The following is a 23040-nucleotide window of genomic DNA, read 5'->3' as shown; positions in this document are numbered from 1 at the left end:
CGCCGTAGGTACGCGATTTCTGATTGTCTATTCCGATTAAATTTTCAATCTGTTTCAATACTCAAATAATTATTGATTTCAATCTGTAGCAATTTATTTATAATTAATAGTTACACTTTCATAAAAAATACTTCACTTTTATAAGGATTTTTGTGTGCGTGAGTTTAACGGCGTTTTGAACACTCTCCGAGGTATTAAAAGTTAGTTGACTTAAGTTAAGTCACTTCGCACAAGACTGTTTCAGCTCATTAAACTCAACTCAGCGCGCGACTACTGTTACGCCAACTTAGCGATTCCTACGCGATTCTTCGTCAAGTTAAGACTTACTTAAAATTACTTAAAAGTCGATTCCAATACAATTCCTTACATAGAATAATAACTTTTATATATTTCCGTGCTTTATGCGCTTAAAACGTCGCGTAAACGGTAATTTAAGCTGAGTAAAAGTTGATTGGACAAAAAAGTCCACACAATAAGGAAAACTTTACGAAATTATAAAAAATGTAGATTAGTGTAATCAATGTTTTGCAATTTAAATGAGTTTTTCATCAGGCTTGGCTACTGACTTAAGTCATATTATTTAATAGGCTGGTTTTTTAGTTTTAAAGTGTGCTAGTTAACGAGTTGACAACTCGTTAATTAAATGCTCGCGCACGAGGCAAAACAGTTACTTAACTAATCGATTAAATTTAGTTTTGTTAATTAACCTATTGATTTCTTTTTTTTTCCTTCAAATATTTTCACTTTTGTTTCATTAATTTTTAATTTATGAACAAAACCACAAAATTCAATATTCGTTCAAATTACTTACTGTATAACTTGACTTAACTTGAGTCAGGAAAAAATCTTACGCAACTTTTCGAAACGACGAAACGACTTTTCCTAGAATAATCATACCGTGCGTTGGTTGACTTAAGAAGAAATCCAATGTGAGACTCACCTGAAACAAAAAAAAAACAATCATTATTAGTTACACATGATCCGATCGCCGCTCGCATATATTTATTGTTAGAATTAATATTAAGCTTACTGTAAATTTTGATTGAAATTTTTGATTTGATGCGATAGCCATATAAAAACCGCTACAGCCTTAACTTAAGTCAAGTTACTTATCTAGTGCTTTTAGATGCTAAACATTTTGATTTGATTCTCATGAATTTTTTTATAATCGCTACGAAAATTGCTGATTTCATCGAGATTTTGATTTACCGGAAGACTTAAGTCACGTTAAATACACTAAAGCAGTTGTTACGCCCTGGGGTGTAAACGGGTGTAAACTCCATCAACACATTTTTTCTCTTGAGACTAGCGGTCGTATTTTCTCCTTTTTTTATTTTATACCTGCCGCCTTGTTTTGGCAGGCGCTGGTTTTGTTCCGTTTTCAGGCGGTAACCGTCTGCTACCTGATATTATTGGTAACTACCTGATCATAGGTTCTGATGTTTGATGTGCCGCTAATACTAATATGACAGGATGAGGTCTAAATAGATGAATAAAATCGAAAATATCGATAACTGTACTTTATACTTGTTTGAGTGTGAGAAAAATTTATGTTTTATGTAGTGAAGATGATAATTGCTTAATTTAGTTAATTTGTCTTAAGTTAAGTAACATTTTGAATGTTTTATAGGCTTACAGAGTGCATTATCGACCTACACATCAATTATTTACTCCAATCGAGCGTATCGCGCACTCTTAAATGCCGGTAAAGACATTCTTTACACTTAAGTACACCTCTGATAGAATTCATTCCGAACGGAATGCTGGATTCTATAAACATCGTGAGAGATGCATCACGTTTTGTTTGATGAAGCAATTGAAGTCATTCGATACCAAACAAAAGTATAGATTCGAAGGTATGAAATTATTTATAAACTATTGAGTTAAAGAGATGATGCCTGCAGATACCTGCGATGAATAATAGGAATTGTTTTACAAGAAACAATAAAAAGTTGTTGCAACGCACACAAATTATAGATTAGGAATTTATTATGCATTTATCAACGTCATTAAAATATTGACTAACTTTACGTTAAATATTGATTGTAAATAATTGAATAATTACTCAGTTATCGTAAGGTTGTTGTCCACCACGATGTGTGTAAATTGTAAATTGTACAAGTGTACACACACGTGTGCGATTATAAATATTATTAAACTCGCGAGTGGCTGAAACAATGAGCGAATGAACCGGCCGAGTTGAGGCTATAAATGTGTAAGCGCGCATAAACGAACCAGCGAGCGAACGGAATTAATTGTTCATTCATTCAGTCGACTTTGGCGTCGGCTTTATTGTTGCTTATTACCTACATTAAACACATTAAATATTAAGTCATGTTATTTTATAATTTATTGGTCAAAGACCTTCTCTAGGTGGAAATTTTCTCATATTGATAAATTTCATAAATGAAATGCAACTTTATTCGCATAAAAATATTTTCTTTTTCTCCCTTTTAAGGTAACTAAATTACAGTTAGATGTATGACCATATGGTTTAATATTACATCTCACATCCTATCTTTTATTGTGCATCGATTCGTGGGTACGTTTCTCACTCGAAATTCATGCGTGATGTTTGAGATGATGCGATTCCCATTTACCGTATGTGCTTTTATATTTTTTCTTTTTTCTTCACCGAGTTTTTTGCGCATGAAATAAAAGTTCTCCCTAAAGATGCTTGATATCTCCTCCAAAATCTTTGAATCTTTGTATCTGTAGTTTAGAATTTCGTATAAAAAGTTTTCTTTCTCTTAGAAAGTTTTATTTGATAAAATTGCGCAGGTAAAATCTTTACTTTTTTTATTCTTATATAAAAAAGAGTGGGAGGTAAATTTTGATCCTACACATAAACTTTATTCAGTATTTTCCGTCTTTGAATATTAACCTTTTATGCTCTATACGTGGGAAGATTAAAAACACAAAAGTTTTACAAAATTACAATCTTTTCGAAGCCCTCAAGCAAAAATACACATTTTTCACAATTTGTTGTAATTATCCTCGTAAACATATGGCATCAAAAAGCCCTGAAGATTATTTCGATTTTTTTTTGTTTTCATTTGAATATTTTGCGTGAGCGCAACACACAAAAGCAAAATTATGAATGCAAATATAAATATGATTATATAGGTAAGAGGTAAATACGATTGTATCCACAATTCAACATACAACTGTGCTGTTGTTTCGTGTTTTGTTTCTAGCTGACATTCAGCGCGCGAATACTTGAAAGTTCTGAATTCAAAAATGATCTACACGCGTATGCAGAGTGTCGGCCATGTACGCTCGTTGTCGTTATTACGTCATAACTTACATTGTCCGTGTAGCGCGTCCAAGAAACACGAAACAACAACCGAAAGATAAATGATAAACGATAGAAATATGGCCGGTGGGTCGCGCCATTTGCACATATTCTATATTCTATATATTTATTGTGTTTCTTAAAGTACAGGTGACAATAAATTCAAGAAAAGATATGAATTGGTCAAATCTGCAACCATAAATGCATATTTGTATAAAGTGTCACCCAAAGCGCCATCTATCAGCCCAATAATGTATTAATATAAAGTTAAAGTTTAAAATCGTAAATATTGGCGCAATAAAATTTAACATTTTGTTTTTAATAACCAGGTTTACTGCACTTTCAGTCAATTTACAGCTTAAATCAACCCAAAACTTACTTAAAAATATTTAATGTTACTTTCAAATCTAATTTCGTACGTTTTTATGTATGCGTATATTTTATGAGGTTATGTATACTGTAGATATAGATGCTTAACATTAAACACATTAAACACACGCAGATAAAGCGCTAGTATTTCCATTTCCATTTCGGCTGCGACTTTTGGTTCCGCACGAATCATAAATCATATCGACATGCACGCAAATGGCATAAGATTATGTTGATGATTAACCACGCGAATGGCTTGGTCAATTTTATTACGCGTGCGAGCGCAATATATACGCGTAACGTGTATTGATGTTGTTTTGATGGATGATTGATGTTTTTTTCTAATCGTCGAATCTTCCTACGAACGCGCCTCGCCGCTTTTGTATCTCGAGCCATACAAAAGTTAAATTTTCCTAATATAGAAGTTACATGCCAGCGTTTGCTAACGATATAAATTTATTCTGTACGTTTTCTGGGACGATTCATATCGGATAATGTAAATTGTGAGGTGGTGACATCTGGTGGCTAAGAGTTTTTATTTTATTTTGCGTATTTTTATGTTTTTGGATAAATTTACGGTATAATAAGTGTTTTAATTAATTAAGAAATTAAATCTTTTGTGGAATTGTAGCGAGAAACAATGCTTTTATGATTGTGTAATTTTTGAAACTGTTTTAAACTCTGCGCCGGTAGATGTTGCCAACATCGCCGACAGCCACATCAGTCATCAGTCAGTCGTCCATAGCCGTTTGTTCTCGGACGTTTTGCATAAACGCGCTGCAATCGTCGATGCATTTTTATGCGAAAATGCGAAATTGCGAAAAACGCCAACCGAACCGGATTGCATCTCGGTGCTCCCATTGAAATAAAGAAAAAACGCAGCTGAACGCATTGTTTTATTTGCTCGCAAATCGCGTTTATTCGCATTTATTCGCGTTTGCCAACGATTTTGAAATATTGCACGCTTCATCGATTGCAATAAAATAAATATTTAAATTATTTCATATTTCCATACATTCCATACCAGCTCAGTACGCTAGGTAAATACATATTATTAATTTTAATTTTAATTAAAATTAGAATATAAAAAACGAGTAATTTCCGAAATTAAATTCATTTATCATCTTCAAAATTGTTTTATTTTGCATTCTGTGTGAGTCTGAGCTGTTGAGCTCATAGTTGTTGAATATCCCGAATTCGGAATGCGCGTTATGCGAAATTAAATTTATGCAAACGCTGTGCGGACGCCTCATTTGCTTCGCATATTGCGCCGGCACACGCCTCGCCAGCAGCCGGATTATGAAGAGACCCATATTTATATTTACGCACTCCCCGCATGCCGTAAATATGATGGCAGTAAGAACAAGAAGACATTCGTGCCGGCGCGAATGTGGAACGAGCGAAATAAACACATCAAATCATCAGAACTAGTCAGGAAGTTTTCAATTCGTGCACATTCGGTTGCCTATTTCGAACTATTTTGGGAAAATTATGCAAAACCAAATATAATTTAGGTTTATAGCGGGTAATTTAATCAATGATATTTAAGTTGTACTCATTAATCACTGACTTTCATGCTTGACCAGCGAAAAAATTAAAAATTCAATCGTTAACATTTTGAACAAACTTTTACCATGTTAACAACCATGTTTTTAATGTGTCGTTATCTGTTGCAATCTTGCAAATCAAATCATTTGCACACACTAAATAGGGGACAACTCTCGTAAAAATGTCAAAGCGCGCTTGGAAACTAATAAAGTGTGAGCGTATTTTAATTCAACTCAATTTATTACGCCCGAATCAGATTAGGATAAAATAAAAAAATAAAAAAATAACTTTTACTCGATTTTTTTCTCTCGTGTTGATTTTATTGATTAATGATGAATCAATGTGTTATTTTTTGTCTGCAGACGCTTTCACTTCCTCGACGGCCGATATTCCTTTATTAAGAGTAGCGACGAAATCAAGTCAGTCGCGTCTGGGCCACCAGGAATCAAATAATAATGCGAAACTCTCTCGCGAGTAGAACTGGTCCCAACCACACACCAAAAACATAATGAATACACTTTTTCTATCGTATCTATGGTATCGTCATACGAGTACACAAAAGTGACTTAAGTTAAGTGCCATTCTCCATCATCTGGTGCATGCCGCCGACAAATGCGAATTCCTTAGTTAAGTTATATGTTGGCGTTACGTTAAACGTCTCCTATACGCACTGAAGTTGACGATGGTTTATGGCCTGACGGTGTGAACGAGTTATGTTAATGGCGGTCCACACAACGCACAATTAGAGATAAAAAAAAGTAGAAATTGAGCAGCAGCAGCAGCAGCGAAAATGAAACGACTAAAAGAGCCACACGCGGCACAGTTAACTCTCTTACAAGTCTCTTAAGCGACTTGAAATTGCGTAATCTTCGACGCACACGCGGCTGCTAATCGACTAATCGATAAGCGATCAATAATTAAAATTACATGGAACGACGGAGTCGTGCAACGCGTAGTTTTATGGTGGGATAATTGTTCATTCTGCTGGCTGTTAATTAAAGTAATACGTAATCATAAAGTTTAGCAAAAAATAAAAAATAAAAATTTCCACGGTTGCAAAAATGTTTAGATTTTGTGTTCGTTTGGCGTTAAAATGCGCATTTCTATGCACGCATGCACCATTTTATGCACATTTTACGACCTGCATTCGAAGCGGGAGGCGCTCGAGGTAGATAACCTAGGTAAAAGTGATTTAAATTTAGTGTTAGTGACCTATATTCGGCGAGCCGGCGCGAGCCAGCCGCGGCCGACTGCAACGCAAACTGCAAACTGCGGTAATGCACACAACGGTGCATCTCTCACATACATGAAGCACATTCATACAAAACCACGGCTACAGTGAGAATTATTCATATTTCTATGCGTATTGTAAGTTTCCACACAAAGACGCACTGTGGAAGCGCACAATATGTGTAATTTACCGTACGCGTTAAGACTTATTGACTACAGAATTCAGAGTCTTGGAGGTTTATGTAGTGGTGGAATATAGTAGAAGATGGAATTCAAGCAGAGGATCATTGAATCCGCAATTTGCAGCTTTGCACCAATTGCACTCACTGAAATTGTGTAGTATTCCACCATTTTGTGTGCTTGTGAATTGTGCGGTAGCGCAGTCGTGTCTTGTTCTTGTTCTTGATGATGTTGATGTTACTATTGATAGTCTCGCTGGGCGTAAACACAAATTTAATGAAATTATGTGCGCGTATAACGCGTGTTTATTCTGATTTCATTACAGTTGCAGTTGCAGTGCGATATAAATAAAGTAATAAATTATCCTTGGGTAACGTTGAAATTTTGAAATGTTGAAAATTTATTTTTGTTTGTAGAAAACCGGGTTTTCATTTTGATCGCGTTTTATTTTATTTTTTATATTTTTTCACGCCTTGTCTTTGCCCGTAAAGCGCTCAAAGAGGCTTTCTGACTTTCATTAGGACTTCCGGCTTTGCGCCAAAAAGAAAAACATCAACGGCGAAGGATCAAAGGTTTTCTTCCCCTTGTTTTTCTTCTTTTTTTTTCATTTTGGTTTTACTTTTTATTTCGTTTTAGTCTTAAATGAAAAACTTTTATTTTTTTCTGTGGCAATCTTTTTACCACAAGGATATCGCTAAAATTTCAGACTTTTCAAAAGATACGAAACAATTGGTCGTAAATTAAGCGCATCAGCGCGCACGGATCAAGAATCAACATCGAATCGCCGGTAAATTTCGAAATATCAGCGCAGACAAAAAACCAATGAAACAATAGACCAATCAACAGTTCAACCAGCGAGATGAAAGGGAAATTAAACATTTTTTAACCTAAATTTAGTGCTACGAAATGATTCGTTTAATCTCCCACTGTTAGAGGGCGCTAGTTAACAAACCACAAGCATGTGGTATTATCGCATTCGCTATTGTTTTAAACAACAAAATAAATTACACAACTTCATCGTCCTGGTGTTTAACTCGTTAGTCTCGGTGGCTTAAATGCACTTTAAATGGAAGTTAAGAGTAATTTGCCTTTCATCGCGCACAAATCGACAAACAGTAGATTTATCTTGCGCTAACAAACACAGATGACAAAATAACTGACGCAAATTGTTAAACACCAGACATAGTTAAAGATCTGCGTAAAACTGATAGGAAAAACGATAAATTTGCGTAAAAGATTTTAGCACTAGAATATAAATATATTTAACGCGCGCGCCTCCACCAACAAAACAAAAAAATGCAGTTATTTCCTTTCGTGTGTTTTTAAGACACGAATGGTCATAAAATCGCTTAATGAAGTTATGCCGCGTTGGAATTTAATTAACGCTAACGTAATAATTAGAATCACAAGCACAATTATAAATACGTTCTGGCTGAACGTGTTTATTGGCGTGTTTGAATGTGAATTTCTGCTTGATCGCATTCGTGTCATTCAAAAAACGTTTTTGTGTTTCAACGGTTTTCAGTGAGTAAGAAACGGTTTGATTGCTCCTGCTGACTTGACTCGACTTGACTTGGTAAGTCGTGAAGACTGCTTGACTGCTAATAAAATCGCGCGTTTGTGAATGGAGCGCCTCGGCGAGTGCGGTAGTCGAACTGCGCGCTTCCAGCGGCTGCCGCAGCACCAAAGCGAAAACAAACTTGCGCGACCTTTTCAAGGCGGTTTATTGAACCGCCTCCCCGCCGCCGAGCAACACGCTCACACACGCGCTCCTCGAAAAAACAATCTTACACCTGCAACCGTCTATTTTAAGCGCACATGCAAAACACAAGGGTGTAAGTTATGACGTCATACGATTTCTAACCTGAATTTTTATCGGAATCAAAATTTTTGGATTAAGAAATAAAATTTATTTAAATATTTAAATATTATAATGTCCTTCCGCAGGATAACGACACCGTAAACTCGTAGAGGGTTATAAAACATCGTAAAAGTCGTAAAAAGCGAAGAAAACATTACAAAAACATTACATAAATTCTGCCCGAAGAAAAATAATAATAAAAAAACCGCTGCGTTGAATTTACATAAATTTCGAATAATTTATAATAGACCATTAATCTTTTCGTTTGGTGCATTTTTTATAGTTTGAAATTACTTAATCTATCAAACGTTAGAAGAGTTAAAAATTCGAATTAATTTCAAAAAACAGTAATAAATGTCTAAAAATAACAAAATTGAAATGTTTTAAGTTTTTTACTGTTGCACTGCGACTTCCAAGAGTTAATTGTGGCAGACGAACGGTGTGGCTACGCTGGGTAATTAGTATTTGCAATTAAAATACTTCAAGTACAATAGAATAGATATGCTCAGGCACACAAGTGCACGAAATGCAATTTGCCGCTGTAGACACACACCGGCGTCACGAGAACGTGCAACTCTACTCTGGAGAGTAATTAGGTGAATCTAATTGACCCAAAGAACACAATTTACACACTACAAGTTAAATAAAAATATTATACAAACAAATACACACTATTTAGTGTATTGTTGGTTGTCTAGCGTAAATATTTTTTAAATTTCGAAAAAAGTTGCATCTGGTCAATAATGCAGTTGGACACGATGAAAAAGGCAAAGATCCAACTCGAAGACGAAGAAGCGACTTAACGGTACTCGGAAGATGTTGCTGTGTGTGTGTGTGTACGCGTTGGTGAAATGGCGCAATACGCAAGAGTCCACGACGCGAAGAAAACTCGAAAGAAGGAGCAAAGCAAACACACGCAAACGGAATATAGTTATGAAGTTGAAGCAGAAGGAGACGAAGACGCACGGCACATAACGGATCCTTTCTTCGGTCTTCGGTACTTACATAGCGGTACCGCGCGTCCGCGAGCCGGTAACCTAGTGCCGAGCGCGCGCACACCTAGCGGGACTCCTTCGGAGAGGCCGTTCCGCCATCCAGACATCAACACACGACTATATGCATCGCCATCACGTGTGTGTGAGCGTGCATAACTAAACAATAATATGGTAACCGAGGCTTAAAAAAATGTAAGATTCTCAGGGATTTTTTCGAAATCTTAAACTTTTTTTCGCATCTTGATAAATGTTATCTAATGAAAAATGATTTTGTGCCAGACCAACCTTTACCTGTCATGACGGTGTGGGAGGGCGAGGGCGGTGGCGGCGGTGCCGTGGTGGTCGGCGTTGTAGCCTCTACGCGCGACGAGGCGGCATCGGAGGCGGCCGACACCGCCGATGCGACCGACGCCACCGAGCACGCATCCTCCACCTCCACCTGCAGCTCGGCGACGACGACGCCGCTTTCTCCCTGGTCGGCCAGTTTTAATCCGTTTGTTTCCGGCTCACAATGAAGTTTATTACAACCACTCACTAACTCCGTACGTTAAATTTGTGCATTAAGGGACGACTTCTCTTTGCTTTTCAGACTTTTGCTTTTATTCCAAACTTGGTTGACGACACTTATCAGTCTTACGATTGCAACTTTTACAAATTCATACAAAACTTTTCACATTCGTTTAATATTTCTTATTTTTGATGACAGTTATTGACAGATTATGTTGTTTTACGTTATGTTTAGTTATTACTTGTGTTAATGGTTTGAATTTTACGATATTTTAGAAAATTTAGTTGTACAAACGACGTGTAAATAGAAAAAAGGACGCTTATACAAAAACGACTCAATCAACATCAACGTTTTATTTTTTGGAATATCGAATTGGTGTTGGTGTTGAAACAATGATTTTATTACAAATCAGTCGCAGAATTTTGCTCTTCGAACGAATGTTTGAACTTTGTTTTTGTTTTCTTTTGGTTGTCAGTCGATTTCAGTCTAGTACAGTCTTCAAAGTTTAAAAAGATGTCTTTGATAGCGACGCGCTTGATGCTTCAAATGTATTGCTTTCGAAATGCTTTTGTTCATAATCATTAAAGTGTGTGGTGTGTGGATTGTTTTACGTTCGGAGAAGTGAATACATACGTGAAAAATACGTTTAAAGGCCTCTATGACTATGTTACATTTGGTAGTTTTTATTTATTATTTTTATTATGCAAAACTCGGCGGATAAATTATGTTTTTGTGGAAATTTAGCGGAATCAACCCTTAACCCTTCACGAACACAGTAACGGTATCCTCTTGATGTCAAAGTGTTGTTTTGAAATGCAAAAGGCGACGTCTACACCAAAATCGTCCTGACTTAAATCAATCCACTGCATTTTTACAAAGATAATTATTTTTTAATATTACTGATAGTATATTAACGTCTCACTCTATGTGAATGTGTGTTTGTGGATGTGTGTATGTTGTGTGCACGGCTAGTCGGTGTGAGGGAATCAATATTTTTAAAATCGATCCTCGAATGCAGGTTAGAGGAGCAGGACTGCGGCGCCCGAGCACGCTCGTCCTTTCGACAACCCGGATGCGACTACACCACCCACACAAATCGCAATTTCACACGCAACTTCAAACAATACATTTTTACATTCGTTACGATTCATCAACTCAAAAAGAAAAAACGAAATTTAACTGAAACAAGCGGTGTAATATTTTAAATTATTATGTTTCTGTTCACTTTTGCTTTTTATTTGAAGTTTAAACACTTTTTAATGTTTGGGGTTGTTTTTTCTTGTTTTGAGGGATGTTTGTGATAATTTAATTTCCATGTATCGATCCACCAAGTGCAAAACACTTCCGGGATGCACAGCTCGCGGTCTATTCACGCACAGAATGCAGTTTTTTGTCACGGTGGAAAAATTGCCACTAGCCGGGGGGCGGCGCGGGTCCGCGGTCACGGTTCCGATTTGGAGGAATCGCGAACGCGCGAGAATGCGTTCAGTGTCCAATTGTCGAAAAGCGGTTGCGTATATGATGTTGGTGGATGCGATACTACGCCGCCGACACACGCGCCGCCAGCGCTGCGGTAGCCGCCGCGGCCGGTGGCGGCAACATGATCTGCTAAATCCCATTACACACAACACAAAACCACAAAACTCAAAATTTTACGTTTAAATACCGTTAAAATTACATAAATAAATCATATTTATGTTATAACTTTCTTATTTCACATAAATTTGCAATAATTTATTGTTTTTCTTTAATTATAAACAATTTAAAAACAATATTTGGATGAAATTTGTGTTGTGTGAGATAGACTTTAGTAACGCGCATGCGCAGTTGCAACGCAGCAGGACTCCTGCATTTCGATCCGAGGCTCTTCGCACACTTCCCCTTTTACCTGCCGCCTCCCTCCCGCCAGCGGCAAACAACTTTCACCCCAATGTGCATGCTTCCTAAGAATGCATTTGGCAACCTAGTGACATGGTTTCTGTTCCTTACTTCCTGTTCCTTACTTTCGTACGTTTGTTTATGTGTGTTGGGGGTGCTGTTAGGGGTGTGCGTGTCCTCGTGCACTACATCGCCGCCCTCAGCATACTACTTCCCTAGATATCCACATAGCTACACACTGACACATACAAATCTAACATTTTCCCGCATCGGACACGCACGCTCACCATGGTGTGCACATTCTGGGGTAGTGAGGGCAGAAGGGTAGTAAGGGACTCTCGCTGCGATGGGAAAGTAGGAAAATCCCATACAGCGGGGCGAAAATCGAAAGTGAAACCCCGTTCTCGCGTGCGCATTGATTTTCCCTGTTTTCACCCGCTGGATGTTTGGAGTTCCACGCAGGGGGCCTGCAGGATTGGCAAATCGGCATCCCTTCATTAATTGAAATTTGTTTCATTAGGCAAACAAGTGATTCATAACAATACGCGGCGTAATGCAACATGGCGTGCATGATACACAACACAAAAGGACTCTCAAAGGATGAGAGGGTTTTTAATTAAAAAGGACGAATTACATCCTCTCTAATAAAATTTGTGTATCTATAAATTTTAGCTTAATGAAATATTTACGCGGAAAAATTAAATCTAAGGATGTGATGGAATTTGATGGCTGGATATTTATTAGGATGACAACAATTGGCTACAAGTGGAGGTTGTAAATCCGTCGTCACGTGCTCGTAAACAGCCGAAAACACTCTCTCGTCCTTTTTGTTATTTTCTTTATGTTTGTGTTTCATTTGGGTCTTTGTACAAATAATAAACCTACATGGCGACCAAAACAAAGGAAAAACAAAATGGCCGACGACAATGTTTTGAATGTTGTGTTTTTTTTTCTGCTGTATTTGTGTGTGACGATAAAAATGAGTTGTTTTTCTCCGCTAACAAAGCATACCACGCAAATATGGTAATAGAAAAATGTCGGAAGGCTCTAACAAAGGACGAAACAAAGACTTGGGTATATCATGCGCGCGCGGAAAATGCGAAAGCGGAAAAGTCGCGCGAACGCCATAAACATTTTATGTACATTTATATCATTAATGTCGTAACTTTTACAGCAAAAATTTTAAACGGAATATTTTAGGTTAGGGTATCAAATCGAAATTCTTACCTCAGCAAAATTTTTCTATTTTAGTATTGCAGATATTGCCGAATTTATATTTTGCAGATTCTCACTTACCTAAAACAAAGAATAATTCAAAATTAATGCTAATATTTATTTAATGAAATATTTTAATAATTAACGCGTTTTATTTTTAATTAACACTGCCGGATTAATAATTAAATGCATGATATATTATTTATTTTCTAGCGTCAACATAACTCGTGTTTATAATTAAATTTTAATTAAAACTTGATCCAATTTGCGTCGTTTTCAAAAACGGTGACGACATTGATGATATAAGCGTGCGATGTTTTATAACGGAAGTGCTATACGAGTATGTTTTATGACAAATTCACTACCATGTGAATAAATATATTTTGGTGTTTTTTTTCGTGTGTTTTTCTTGTTTGTTAGCAAAAAGACACCGAAGAAACGGTAAACGACACACAGTTTGTGTCACCGGCGAATTCAGTCAGTGCGTCAGTAGGTTTCCGAGCTTCGAATTTCCGCTATTCGCCGCCAATTATATTCCAGCCGCGTGCCAGCGTCAAAGTATTTGCATTTCCATTTATATTCAATTGTTACGCTTCGTTTCGCGAATGCAAGTGGACGAAACAAAACACAACAAACATAAATATCAGATATTCGTACATGCTGCATAAACAATCCACCGTTATTTTATTTTTAACGGATGTTAATCGTATTTTCCGCAGTATTATATTTTCTGTCAATTTTTGGAATTAATTTTGGCAATGATGGAATATCCGATTACTTCGTTAAAGAAAAAATCTTTGAATCTTTGCTAAAATTACAGATCATGTTACGTGGGATGCGATCGATTGAATAATAAATTCATCCGCGCGTCGTGAAAATATTATATCTCTAGATTTATTCATGTATTGCGAGTGTGTACCTGCAGGCAACGTGCGGCAATGCGCTTGATGTTGGCGGGTCATGACCTAACTGTAAATAATGACACATGATCTTCATGCACGAGCTCCGTACGAACCACTCTTCTACCTAATAAAACACCAGCACACATTTACGAACATCTGTTTCAACTGTGTTTTGCAGCCCTTTCAGGCATTCAGTCCGCTGCGGGTATTGTTGCGTTGGGAGTTGGGAAGAATGAACGATGAAGACACCTTGCGCATTGCGGAAAAGGTGTTTGAAGGACTTGAGACTACTACAACTACCTGAAACACATTCATCATGTGAGCGCGACCGTGCGAAGCTTTGATGCGAGGCATGTGTGTGGAGAATATTGCGTGGGAGACAATTTACTCTTCGATTGGGATGTGGGAAAAAGGATTGCAGCGGAATGAAATGACAAATTGGTTACCGATTGATTGACAGCTAGCCGTTAAAGCTGATTTCACGTACAACCGCCCGTGACTGTGGCAAATTAACAAGTATATTATGCAGTTGTGTTTTAGAATTAAATGATCAGACATGACAGAAAATTTTCATTTGGGAAAACGTCAATCAAAATCATCAGTGAAATTTAAACTCTTGAAATTTTCACAGAATAGAGTTGTGCGTTTGCGTACAGATGCAAATCGTAGGCGTAATATTATCAAGTGTTGGAGTCATTTGTCGTCGGCGATAACGGACGTCCAAAAACACGATCCATGCAACGATGTGCAGAGGGAGTGGTCCCCAGATAAGAAAGATGTGCTACCCAAACGAAACGTAGTGAACTATCTTAAATCGGTGAGTAAATTGATTCGACACCTTATCGAAATCGAAATTTCATGTAAATTCTTTATTTAAATTTGCATTCAACTGCATCTTCCTACATCTTGTTTAATATAATCAGGTAACGGTAGTGCTACCATTGAAAAGCAAGTTAAAAACTTTGCATTTGCATAAATGTTTAAATTATCCGCTCAAAACTGTCGCAGTGCGAAGCGAAAAACAATTATGATGTGATTGATGAAGAGTGCGCGTTAAAGATGAGAGTATAAAGTAATGTAGTTTTATAATTTGATAAAAACTGTGAAAACTGTTACTTCACACATAGGTTATGCGCGTTTTTACTTCTGTGTACACTTGGTTGCGTGTTGCGCGCACGACGCAAGATACGAAAGTAACGGAATGCGAATCGAACGCGCGGTGATAGTTAATGCTTAATGTGTAATGTTCAATGGGGTAATGCATAATGTCGTGCGCGTCTTATCGCGATGGTAATTAATTATTCGGCCACAGGTAAAAAGTGGTTTTAATTAATTCGCACCCGAGCTTTGCATGCCAAGCCCACATAAACTTTACACCTCGATGTGAAAATATTCTACAATTGCTGAAGAACATTTATAGTGTTGTTATGCCTGCCATCTATGGGCAAGAAGGCAAACTACTTCAAAACTACTAAAATGGCGTTATGACTAGCTTTTATATTACTGAATAATTGTCATAAACTTTCATTAGTTATAATGCCGTGTCGCATTCAGATGATGGCATGTTTTCCTACCCTCTCTGGGGAAGTGGTGTGCGTGGACAAGTTCGTTTTGTCGCGCTGGCAGGCGACGTAAAATCGATAGAAGTTTCGCCGGTCGTTTGCCCCTGGCTCCCTGACCTTTCCCTTTCCGCGGCGTGCCAGCTAACACACTGACACATACAATCAATCTAACCACCACGGGCACACGGACAAAGTGACGTGTAATTGAGGATTTTAATGAATGTCTAGCGTGTAGAATCAGGACAGTTTTAGGTTACAGGTTAACCAAATAACCGGCGGAGTTGCTGAAAGTGCCGAATGCATTTAGAGCAGAGTGCTGAAAGTAAAAGTTTGTTCCAGGCAATGTTTTCATCAAGTAATTTTAGGTCGCAAAGTTTGAAAGTGTATTGTAGTCACATTTTCACTAAAATTTTACTTCTAAGTCATGAAAAGCCCGTTATTATGTTTTTACAAAGCAAAATATTTATTTTTATTGTTTGTGAAGTCTTTTTCGTAGTTTGTTTCTAGTGTAATTAATGATGGGTAGCTTTTGAGAGCTATTCAATAGAAGCAAAATTGGTTTTGACATTGGTGGCGCCACCTTTGGCTGAAAACTTCAACTACAACTCGGAACAAATACTTTTTTGTTATCGTAGTTCACAACAGATTGAATAATGTCTGAAAACAGTACATTTTGAAACAAAACATACGTTTCTGTTGTGATTTGTAGTTTATTCGTGATTGTCGGAAACGGATGGAATGCATGCATATGTTATTTCGGCAATGCGGTGGTTTGGCCGGTCGGTGACCCGCGCCGTCGATTTTTGGACATTGCGCGCCGCAAGCGCCTACACGCACATACAACTCACGTACGCACACATGTGTACGCACCTCGCGCCCATCCGAAGAAGAAAAATGACCTATGCGTACGTTTGGCATGCCAACGTCCATCGACTTCTTTCTGTTTCAATCTTTCGGTTCAAATTGACTTAATGAATCATTTTTGGAGTCAATATTTTGTCATATTGTGAAATTTTCAGCGCGCGTTTTTTTCTTCTCTTTTCTGAGTGAAGTTCAAAAACTCGCTTCTTACGCAATGCGCATCGATGACTAAATTTGGTAGGCCAAGAACCGATCAGCAATCCGCTGGAGATTTATTTGGTATTGCATGATGCGCGCGATAAGTCATGCGCGTACGCATCAAACAAGCCGCGAGGAGAAAATGAGATAAAATAACTGAGAGCATGCGGTGTAATTGGCCTTCGATTGCGTTTAAATTTAAGACTGCTTATAGCGACTTAATCGACGCGAACGTCTTTAAGCAAACTTTAAGGCAACGCAAGCTGCTTAAGCGAGTTGATTGAAGGTGTACCACTATCTCAATATCAACTCTTTTTGTAATTATGATTAAATTGTTTAATTAAAGGAAAATTTTCCTTAAATATTACCCTTTAACCACTTTGATTTATTTTTTGCTTGTCTGCGTGTACTTAATTTTCAAAGCAGCGGTTTTATTTTTATGTCTTGGAAGTTCAAAGACTTTGCAGCTTTTTTGCTCTAATTGAACCTCTTCGCAGCGTTGTGAAGATGGAACACAAAATGAAACCGAAACTGAAACGCAAAAACACCGCGCAAAACACCGAAAACGTTCGGAACAAAGCGTATGCTCGAAATAAACGCCGGAGCGGAAAATGCGAACGAACCGGAATGGTAAAAGTCTTCCGGTGATAAGCCGAACGCGGGTTCACGGACCACACCGCCCCGAAGGGGTCAATAGACTGCCAAAAATTTTAATTTTTTTACCCGAAGATACAAACAAACAAAAATGACAAAATATTATTTAAATAAATATTCTTACCTCTTATAGTGCTGGGCATCGCAGGAAATATCCAACCAAGAATTAAAATTTCTTCTTTCTTCAAACTTTCAAGTATTTTCCCGCACAAAATTTAAAATTTCTTTATTTAAGTATTTAGCGTCCGAAATAAATTAATTAAAATTTTAGATAGAGAATTATTTGAAGCACTAAATTTTTTTATCGCACTAAAGAACACTAGAAAGCTTTAGATATGTTTTAAAATTTTGCTTTTGATTAAAAGATTAAATATTTATTGCGTTGTTTCGTGTCGTTTATGTGAATATCAGTAAAGTTTTTGCGCTATCATCGGCACGATACGGGCGCACAGCAGCAGGCGGGCGAGTCCTTTCTTCTTCTTGAAGTTGCCGAACTTGACGCGATACATTTTGCCGCTGCTGCTCTCCTGCTGGGGCACACCGGACCGGGGGACGATTTAGGACATTAAAATCCTAAATTTACCTACAACAATTAACGATTAAATTTTTTGCACATAAATATAAACTAGCGGAATATTAAATTTCATAAAGTTAATCGATTGTTGTGTTGTGTTTTTTTTTTGCTGTCGATTAATTAATTTCCTTGTCGCGCTTCGATCGCAATAAAAATGTCAAGTGCATTGACACCTGAGCGCGCATGTTCTCGGCGAGTTCGCGCAATATGTGACATCTGCAATTACCGCACTTGCGCATGTAATACATACATAGTCAGGGCGCACTTAGGTGGCATAATCGTTTTTGTAATTAAATTAATTAAAGATTACTTTAAAATTCTTAGAAAAATTACTTTAAAAAAATTTTATTCTTCAGATTATTACACAAAAAGTTAAATTATTCTTTTAATGAGTAAGATATTTTTGTGCCAAGTAACGGCGTAGTGACTATAATTTTAAAATGCAATGATGCAGACAAGTTCATTGAGAATTGTTGCAATTCTCACAAGTTACAACGATAATAATCGATTGTGTTGCGAATTAATTCACATTCTTTGGTGTAAATTCATAATTCACGGTGAGATATTATGATGAGTTTTTGTAATAATTTAATTTGAAAAAATTAAAGTTTATAGAGTAGTTTTTGCAATCAGTGCATTTTTATGCGTTTTATGCGAATAGTGCAAAATGATCATAAATCGTTTAATAATTGATTATATAAAGTAATAAAACGGTAAAGTATCGGTTTTCAACTACTTGATATCAAATTTCGTTTTATTAAATACTAAAATGTTACTTTATAGTCGCGGCGAATAATTTGTGCAATAATCTGATCAGCAAAATAGTTAAATAGTTATAAGTTATGATTTATTATTTAATATTATAATGGCACCTTGACTATATAACGTATTATCAATATTTGAATACTTATATAATGCGATTTATGCAATTTTCATTAAACTTGTTGTGGTTGATAAAACGGAATAATTGTATGTATATTGTAGTGGGGGCGGAAAAGCGGAAAAACTCGCGTCTTTGCGTGGAAAACCGGTCGGTTAGTAGCGTGGCGCTTTTTCTCGCACGTCATTTCCATACTCAATATCAATCGACGGCAATAGGTCAGTGAACTTTACACCTAACGTTGTTATTTATTGCTTTTAAGTAAAACTAATATCAGTAATGTGTATCGATAAATTTCATTCATTATATTTTTATCGTTTTATTATTTTTTCAAAAATCTAATAAATGTTTTTAAATTTAAAAAAAACATAAACAGAATTTCATTGAAATTGATATGATACTCAGCAAATTTCAGTTTACAGCTGACAGGATGAAAAAGGTCATTGTACTGTTAATAAGTTAATATGAACTTGACTTTTTGCACAATATAGAATTATTATTTTTTCAATTTAATGAATTTATTGCGATATTTTTGGGTTGTTTATACTTGCTACATTTGTAATCCTGTAATATCCTTTATAAATTATCTCCGGTTGGTCACATCCTTAAAACCACAAAATAATTAGTTATAAATGAAAACAAAACAAATTAATTTTTTAAATTAAACTAATTAATTATGTAATTTGAAAACTTCCAAAGTGAAGCAGTAAATTTGAACCATGCGTAAACTTTTCGCAACTTTTTTTGAAGATTTGCACGCACGTGGTCGGAATTTAAGGCCTGTGCTATTCGGATGAGTAACGTCGCGACACTGAAAAGCGCGACTTTCCGCAATGGAAAAACTCTCGCGCCGCCAACGGTTAACCTGCGTATGCTGCCGTGAGTCGCGCGTCGACCGCGGGTCAGGTTCAAGCAACTCAAAAACCACCCGCGCCACCCTCGCTTTCTCCGCCCCCGAAAACGCGCGCGATCTCTAACGGTCGTTTGTCTTTGGCAATTGGGTAAATTTTCCAGCTTACGAATTTCCCGCTTTGCGCGCAACACGAAACACAGTACACTAACCTTAAGGGTCACGCACCACCACACACACTGACTCACACATAGCACTCTCACTGGCGCACATCCACACGAATACTTTGCGTAAGGGTGTTGATTGTATTGTACCGCAAACCCACACCCCAAAGGGTGGGTAGGTGGGTGGTGTTTGAAAGGTAGAAAAAAAAAGCGCGCGCGCGCACACGTTGGACGCACGGACGCACCTGTTGTTGCGCGGTGCGCGTCGCCGACGACTGGCCGTGTGGCATGCGTGCGTTTGCCGGGGCCGGGCCTCCCCAGGTGAGGAGGTGAGACCTGGCGGCGAAGACGCGCGAGAAGAAGAGGTCACTGACACGCGCCGCACGCGGAACGGTGACGTCGCGCTAGCCGCTGCGCCGATGGCCTAACGGACCCAACGGTACACCGCCGAAGCGCAGTTAGCTCGCGCCCAACAGGATCGTGCGTACGGACACCACATCGCCATCATATGGTTACACACACATGGAAGACCTACCTAGAGTAGGTCTACTACCATCTCCACCACCAGTTTTAACTTATTCACTCGGTTGCATCATCTGCACCATGACCACAATGAGTAAGAAGATACCTCTTGTTAATATTCTTAACCCTGACTAGGTCAATTCACATTCTACGCCGGGGTTAACAGTGGTACCTTGTGGTACCACATGGTAACACAGGTGGTAACCGGAGCTGAACTCTCAATATTGTCTCTTTTTCCGAGTTTAACCTTTTGAACTTATTTGTGCGCTTAATTTTACCGCCGATTGTATCGATGCGCATTCTCTGCAAGTCCTTTGTGAGCCGCGGTTCCTTTTGTGCGAGCGCACACAGGTGATGCGGTCGCAGGTTGTCCGACTTTGCAACTCTGCAGCGCTGATTAAGAAAGACAAAGAAGTGCAAAGTGCAACTCGCTGAGCCCAAAGCGAAGACGCAATTTACAGCTTACACCGAATCTGCTTCTGCATCTTCCAATCTGCTTCTTTGCCTCTTCTTTGCCTTGTCTTTATTTTATCGGCTTATTACATCATTGGATGAGTATTTAACGTGACCTCTAATGTCTTTTCTTCGTCATCTGCGTTCGCACCTCCAGGACAACTTGATGCAACTGCAGTCTGTTTAATGCGTAATGTGTAATGTTACTTTGATGACAACAATTGTACCGTTTCACGATCCATCATCACTATATTTCTATTTATATTGATATTGATGGCTTAAGCTCACTAATAACTTAATATTTTACTTTAATGTCTTTCTTTTTGTTTGTTGTAGATTTTTAAGTTAAACAAAAGACATTATTATACCCAATCATCATGGTACTACATTTTCCAATTTGCTTCGGAAAGTAAGTTTTTTTATTATTTTTATTATTCAGTAGCTTAACTAATTAGTTTTTTTTTTGTTTTTGAATACTAATAATGCACTTTGGCGCAATCTACGTGTGAATTATATAGCTATAACTATGATTAAATTTCCACACAAACTTTCACCCCCAATTTTACCCCCTTTAAATTTTATTTTTGCAACAAAAAGTTGTCTATCTCCTACTTTAAAGAATAAACTATAAAATTGTAAAGTTTTATCAAAATTGGTTCAGTAATTTGTGCGTGAAAGAGTAACAAACATACTCACATTTCATAGTTTTCTTCTTCATGATAACAATCGATGCATAAACGGTAAATTATGTTCTACATTTTATAAAAACACTTTATCCTCTCGTATTATCGTAATAATGGTATAATGCATACGCTGTTATTATAAATATGCAAATTTAATTGAAACTCTGCCACGAATACGCATTATTGTAATTGCGCATTATATAGCTACTCCGAATCTGCTCATCTTTTCATTCCTTGCAGATCAAAAGATATCGAGTGCTTAGTTTGTTGCAAGTTTGTGAGTTGTGGCGTTGAGATTTTCATTCATTATTCAAACAATTCTCAATTTCAGTTTACTCATGCTTGATTATTGTGCGCGTGAAAATTTTGCAGTCAGTGGGAAATATCTACAAGTAATTGAGAAAAATTAGTACAGAGTACGGTACATGTTAAATAATTACTGCTTGTAACAACTAATCACTAATTTAATCACTAATTTTGCGTTTTTTGAAATTATTTTGTTATTAATTGCAGAGCTTTGCAAATAATAATGTGATTAGTTATATTTTAGAATTCGTACGGGATGCCAGCATAAAACACGTTAAGATTATATAGCTTATACCGCATAATGAAACTTCTTCATTCAAATGTCATACGTAATATGATTGATAACCTTTTAATTGCTTCATAGCTTTAAAGATTTTTGCGTTTTTAACTTTGAAGTTTTTTACTTTGAACATTTTCATGTTCAAATGCATGAATGTTTCAGATTACAAATATATTTCATTTATCAGATTTATAAATGCAAATCGCAATGCAAAAAAATTTGCATTTCAAATACCTACATAATATTTTTAGCTGTCGTATTAAATTTATCATTTAACTTGATTTAATTCATGAGCAATTAAATGCAACATTTATGGTAATCTAAATCACCAAAATTACCACAATATTCTTTTCATTGTAAATTTTATCTGCTCATATTATTATTATCCGCCCCTTGAAATTTGTCTTCATATGTTTGCTTAAGTATCGTTGTTGCTGGTGTTGGCGTCAAAGGTGAACGCCCTACATTCCCCCTGGGGCCCTGTAGGGTAGGAAATCAAATCGTAGAAAGCGAAAGTTCACCCACCTTGTGAACACACACGGGGTTACAAACTTACGGGGCTACAGGCCATTACGAATGTTGTTTGATGGTTCGGTTACCTCACCCTTAATGACGTTGACATAGGTATTGGTGTGAGATCGTTAACGGCGTGAGGAGTACGAACGGAAAGGTGTCAATAAACTCACCCCCGAGCCTTAATAAAAATACTTGTGCTTGTGTTTTTAATTAAAACATAACCTAACCTGCGACGTGTTGGTTTAATATATTTTTCGTTCGATATATCGAATATTGTTGGGGTGCTCGGGGGTCGTTTACTAATACTACCCACTTTTATGCATGCCATTGTTGCCGTGCACGCACAATCTACCAATATGGGGTTATCTACATTTACATCGCGACAAGGGTGCGTTGACTTTTCTGCTTTCGCTGTTTCCACCTGTTATATGAGTACTATAGTTGAACAATATTCGGTAAATAAATAACAGAAATAAATTTTAATGTTTACCACTTGTTAAAGGTAATTATCAAAGTAAATTTACGCGTTTTTCGTGTTAATTTTAATTGATCTTAA

General features: G+C 37.1%; 1 long non-coding RNA gene across 1 annotated transcript; it reads left to right on the top strand.

Annotated features, from left to right (window-relative positions):
- The first annotated feature begins 14165 nt into the window (after positions 1 to 14165).
- On the top strand, positions 14166 to 21257 carry LOC135799863 (uncharacterized). Its single transcript, XR_010550070.1, has 3 exons — positions 14166 to 14798; positions 21036 to 21108; positions 21218 to 21257. It is a non-coding gene; the product is annotated as an uncharacterized lncRNA (long non-coding RNA).
- Positions 21258 to 23040: the final 1783 nt, after the last annotated feature.

This window comes from Atheta coriaria, unplaced genomic scaffold (genome assembly GCF_025399875.1).
Source record: "Atheta coriaria isolate IRGN ID8LTWV9N9 unplaced genomic scaffold, Caltech_Dcor_3.1 hic_scaffold_9_pilon, whole genome shotgun sequence".
Lineage (NCBI taxonomy): Eukaryota > Metazoa > Arthropoda > Insecta > Coleoptera > Staphylinidae > Dalotia > Dalotia coriaria.
The sequence above is the reverse complement of the archived record's forward strand: the minus strand, read 5'-3'. Positions and strand labels throughout refer to the sequence as shown.